The sequence below is a fragment of the Notechis scutatus genome, chromosome 2 (genome assembly GCF_049901735.1).
Source record: "Notechis scutatus isolate UNSWTSFEM ecotype Mainland chromosome 2, rNotScu1.2, whole genome shotgun sequence".
Classification (NCBI taxonomy): Eukaryota; Metazoa; Chordata; class Lepidosauria; order Squamata; family Elapidae; genus Notechis; species Notechis scutatus.
The window spans coordinates 7,442,259-7,447,775 of record NC_142010.1 but is presented as its reverse complement, the minus strand read 5'-3'; the positions used below and the strand labels follow the sequence as shown (position 1 = coordinate 7,447,775).

The 5,517-nt window shown below is 43.4% G+C and overlaps 4 protein-coding genes across 6 annotated transcripts in view; 3 read left to right on the top strand and 1 right to left on the bottom strand.

Annotated features, from left to right (window-relative positions):
• The window catches only part of LOC113428439 (uncharacterized), a 196,611-nt gene that overhangs the window by 24,788 nt on the left and 166,306 nt on the right, over positions 1–5,517 (top strand). The window lies entirely within an intron of this gene.
• The window catches only part of LOC113431375 (uncharacterized), a 161,216-nt gene that overhangs the window by 24,793 nt on the left and 130,906 nt on the right, over positions 1–5,517 (top strand). The window lies entirely within an intron of this gene.
• Positions 1–5,517, bottom strand: part of LOC113431412 (uncharacterized) — a 170,464-nt gene that overhangs the window by 114,299 nt on the left and 50,648 nt on the right. The gene's annotated exons all lie outside the window — the stretch shown is intronic.
• LOC113426492 (uncharacterized) overlaps positions 1–5,517 on the top strand; it is an 807,865-nt gene that overhangs the window by 780,972 nt on the left and 21,376 nt on the right. The window lies entirely within an intron of this gene.

The following is a 5,517-nucleotide window of genomic DNA, read 5'->3' as shown; positions in this document are numbered from 1 at the left end:
ATACATATATACATATATACATATATACATATATACATATATATATATATACATATATATATATATATATATATATATATATATATATATATATATATATATATATATATATATATATATATATACATATACATACATACACACACACACATACATATTCTAAAATATGCTAATGACTATTTAAATGATATTAGGAAAACAGAATATGATGACGGGTGAAAATCTGGTATGTTTAAAAAGTGTGAATTAAGGTTATAAAAATGCTATAGGTTGAAATTGGTCAAAGGGAAGTAAAAGGGGAAATTAACTCTGTTTTTATTTTATTTTATTTCTCTGTGGTATTCATGAAAGAGAAAATACAATTGATTATACAAAGGATATGAGAATAATATTTATAATTTAATAATATTTATAAATATTTATAATGAAAGAATTATAATCAAAAGCAGGGGAATGAAAATTTATTAGAATTATATAGGTAAATTTTGGAAACAAAGAAAAAATATGAAATGATTATATGAATATCTCAGGAATAGATATATATTGTAGATGGGGGGATATACCATTTGGATCCTAAATGTATTAATCTTACTTTACTTTTACTCATTTTTTTCTTTCATTGACTGTCTAATTATATATTGGTCTTGAGAAAGTTATAGATGATAACAATACATAAGGTAACATAAAATAGGTGGTAAGCTGAAAATGGAAATAATAGGGGATAAAGAATTGAAAATATATGTGAGGATGAAATGATTTTGATATTGAATTAATGAATTGAAATATGAAAGGGAAATTTATCTGAAGATTAGTCGAATAGATAATAATTTGAAGTGATATTAAGTTGAAAGTGTAACTATGATTATGTATAAATATTGTAATCTGGAATGACATTGCTCACGTGAAGAGATGTGTAAAAAAAAAAAAACTTTGGAAAAAAAACAGAGCTCAGAGTCAATATCATCCAGAATAGAATAGATCTGGAAAGGACCTTGGAGGTCTTTTAGTCCAACCTTATACTATTTCAGACAAGTGACTGTCCAGTCTCTTCTTAAAAGCTTCCAGTGATGAAGCGAATAATCCCATTTGGACGAACACATTACAGCTAATTCTTATGGAAGAGACTCAGAGAAAAACCCCTCTAATTCACAGGAGTATAAGAAGGTGGGAGACGGTACAAGGAAGATATTTGTGTCAAGGAATTGTGCAGCTGGTGAGGTAAAATCAACACAGCAGGAACATCAGATAAAACCATGAGAGCACACTGGGCAAAAAGGCGGGAAACAAGGAAACTCCCCCTTTTCACGCAAGGCAACCAATCGCAGCTTAGATTGCCTCATGCAGAACCCAGCTCTGTTTAATCAATCAGCTGTAACGGTGTGTTCTGACTCTTTCAACAACCACCACTGTTCCAGTATAAATTTAAATATCTTGACGCCCCTCCAATTTATAGTTGGACAGCATTTTAACAGAGTAGTTTCAAAAGGTCCTTTCCTTAAGAAGTACCAAAAGACACCCCCCCAAAAAAAAAACCCTTAAGAAGTAACTGGGTTTTTGAAATAGACCATTTTGCTAGTTAAATCATATTTTACACATTTTCATAAATAACATCAAGCTAAATTTTTGCCAGCTCAAAAATGAACTATGTGGTGTGTGATTGTTCTATAGAGAGGGAATGTTCTAGAGCAGGCTTGTCCAACCCACGGCCCACGGGCCGCATGCGCCCAGGTCGCCTCATAATGCGGCCCAATGCCCACCCCAATCTTCATGAAAGATCCAGCGAGGAGGAGGAGGAGAGGCAGGCGCGAGGTGGGGCGAGGCGAGCAACAGAAAAGGCGGGCAGCCGCAGCCCAAAAGTCCCGCCCTGCCACCTCCTGCTGTTGCCGCTGCCACCACAGCTGCTGCTTCTGCCCCGCCGCCGCTGCTGCTGCTTCTGCCCCCCCGCGCCGCTGCTGCTTCTGCCCCGCCGCCACCGCTGCTGCATTTGTAGGAGGAGAGGTAGGCGCGAGGCAGGGCGAGGCGAGCAACAGAAAAGGCGGGCAGCCGCAGCCCAAAGTCCCGCCCCACCACCTGCTGTTGCCGCCGCCACCACCGCTGCTGCTTCTGCCCGCCACCGCTGCCACCGCTGCTGCTTCTGCCCGCCACTGCCGCCACCGCAGGGAAGGTGAAAGGTTGGACACCCCTGTTCTAGAGAGAGGGAAATAGTGCTGGCCACAATCTGAAGTGGAAATTATATTAAGCTGACGGGAGATTGGCATGCTTCTACCCTTGCTTATCTCTTCTGTTTATTTCCCTCACAAAGCATCCCTTTTCTTGTTTGCCCTACTATTTTGCTGGTTTGCTTTCCTCTGATGCGACAATCCTGATCTCACAGCTGGCATCACCCTGCTCAACGTGGCTGACCCTGCCCCCCTTTGCCAGAGCCCAATACATTGGTAGCAATAGGGGTAACGCCTGCATCACCAATGTTGTATCAGAGGTGCGCTGGGAACTGCCCTGCCATGACTCTCGCTAATTCTCCATCTGAGCACCAGCTGGCCGGCAGGTATATGAGCGGCTACGTCTCCAGCTGCTGCTGCGGATAGTGACGTGGCCAATCCTCTCACCAACCCAGCACGCTCTGCCCACCTGCTTTGTCACATGCCTGCACACACGGGGACTCTGCCCACCAATTTGCTCACCCACCCAGCACCCCTGCGATCTGATCTACCACTCACCTGCCTGCATACTTCATGCCCTTTGCCAATTGGTTTGCTCACCAGCCTACACATCCATAAACAGCCCATGAAGCCTACACAATGTGCCCACACACTCACTCTCACAGAAAGTTGTCCCTGCAGCAAGTTAGCCATGTCCTGCAAGGAGTTGGCAGAGGCGAGACATTATGGATTATTGAGAGGCAAAAACTGTATCTCAGTAAGTAGAGAGGCTGTCTGGGGGACATTTACCCTGTAAATTACAGCATGCTACCCAGGAAATGCTTTGTATGCCATCTTGGATTCCTGAATGAAAGGGGAATCAATAAAATACAGATAGTCCTCAACTCAGACCATTTTTCACACTTTTGACCATTGCAGCATCCCCATGGTCATCTGATTTACATTCGGATGCTTGACAGTTGACTCACATTTATGACAGTTGCAGTGTCCTGGAGTCATGTGATCCCCTTTTCTGATCTTCTGACAAGCAAAGTCAATGAGGAATCCGGATTCACTTAGCAACCATGTTACTAATTTAACAACTTCAGTGATTCAGTTAACAAACGTGGCAAGAAGTCATAAAATGCGGCAAAAATTACTTAATCAATTTCTCACTGAGCAACATAAATTTTGGCCTGAATTGTTCAGTTCAGTTGTGGTTCAGCTGTGGTTGTAAATTGTAAATTGTAATGTCCTTGTAATAAAGTTAGCCTGATGATCAGTCAGCCATGTGTTTTGATGGGATATTCTTTTTTTCCCTTTCTTTAAAAATGTACTGTAGAAATACATTTAAAATACATTTAGAAACTGTGAGAGGGATCTTAGACTACGGGTATCAAACTTGATTGCATCACATGACATATCATGATGCATTGTGACTATTTTTTGCCTTTGTGGAGTCGGGGTGAGCATGGCTTACACGTGACACATCCGGCCCACCCACTGCCAGTTTGACAGGCCTGTAGTAGACAATCATTTAAATATGAGCCAGCAGTGTGACAAGCACTGACAAAAAATTCACTGCAGTTCTAGGCTGCATTATCAGGGATAGAATCAGGATCACGTGAAGTGTTAATACCACTTTATAAAGCCTTGGTAAGGCCACACTTGGAATACTGCATCCAGTTTTGGTCACCACAATGTAAAAAAGATGTTGAGACTCTAGAAAGAGTGCAGAGAAGAGCAACAGAGATGATCACAGGATGGAGGCTAAAACATAAAGAAGGGTTGCTGGAATTGGGTATTGTGACCTGGGGCGGGGCACAAAGGCAACACAGCCAGAAAATAGGTATGAATCCGTATTTGCTCCAACTTTGCCCCCAGTGTCCCTGTTACTCTCCGGCCTGAAGAAAAGCTCTCCCATGAACCTACAACAGCCTCTGACTGCAGATACTCCAGTCCAAATGCTGTAAGCAGAAAGACTGCAATCAATCAATCCAGAAGGGCAAGATAACAAGTCCAATAATTCCAGCCTGGCAATAATTCACACAGAAAGGAGGAATTCTAGGAATGCAGGCTAAACTCACAACACTAGATGAATTCAGCATTTGTTCCTCCCAAACGCCCCTCCCAACTGCCTCTCCTTTAAACTCCATTCCCAGGTGTGCCTTGTGAAGGAATCGGGGCCTTTTCCTCCCTCATAAGCCATGCAACCCACATTGCTCTCTTCTGCATTCTTCCCTGCGTGCCCTAGGATGAGGAGGGGGTGGGCCTTGGTGTTCTTCTGAACCCTCTCTCCCTTGTTTTACCTCTTCCCTGCTCTGCCCAGCCTGACTTTGCCCTTCCCCAGTTTCCTCCACAGCCAAGGAAGCCACTCTCCTGCTCTCTGTCAGCTGTTCGTCTTCCCCCTCAGATTCCAATTCTGATGGGGGCATGACATTATGTCATTAAAAGTCATGAAAAGACATAGTTTAATGAAAAGAAGGACCAGGGGTGACATGATAGCAGTGTTCTGGTATCTCAGGGGTTGCCACAAACCTGGCAGGGTTTGCTTTTTAAGCAGGGGGTTGGACTAGAAGACCTCCAAGGTCTAGAATACCTTCCAACCCTGTTATTCCATTCCATTCCATTCCAAATATTTCTTCTACTATATATTGACAATTGTCCCCTTTCTTAGCCCCCGTTTTCTAGGCCCTGCTGTATAATTTCCTCTATCCTATATCTGTGACCTAATGGAGACCTCCCTGCAAGTAAATTTACAGAATTTACACATGGCATTTAACATTTAGCAGTTGTTATGCAATTTCCTCCTTCAGGAATCAAACTTCATGCTGGTTGCTCTTGGAGGCAGCCCTGGCCAGCAGGAGTGAAGCTGGCTCCCCTGGAGCATCTCTCCTGATGGTTTTGCCATGTCCTAAATCCTTGGGAGCCACATTAAATAAGTCATAAAGGGGTAGAGAGGCTTTGATCTCCAATGAGAGACACCCCCAAGAAAGCTTATTCTTATTGTTTTAGGGCTGAGCACATAGCTAATCTTTTTAAGGTTAGGTAGCATCACATTCAGAAGTGGTATTCAACCGGTTCGCATGAACCGGTAGCAGTTATTTGGCATGGGTCGCTGAACGGGTAGTGACCCCTGGCTGGCCACGCCCCCAACCCGGTCACCCGGTTGCTCACTTGCGATCGCTCTCCTAGCTTTCCGTTCCCCATGTCCTCTTTCTGGGGGGGGGGGGGAGAAGAAAGGCATGGACACTGCAAGTATCGCTTTCCCCTCATGAGTTAAAAGTGCCTGGAATGAGAAAGAGTGCGGTCTGTCCGAGGAGGTGGGGGTAAATCGATCCCTGGAGCACTTTTGCAATGTAAAAGAAATGCATTTTGG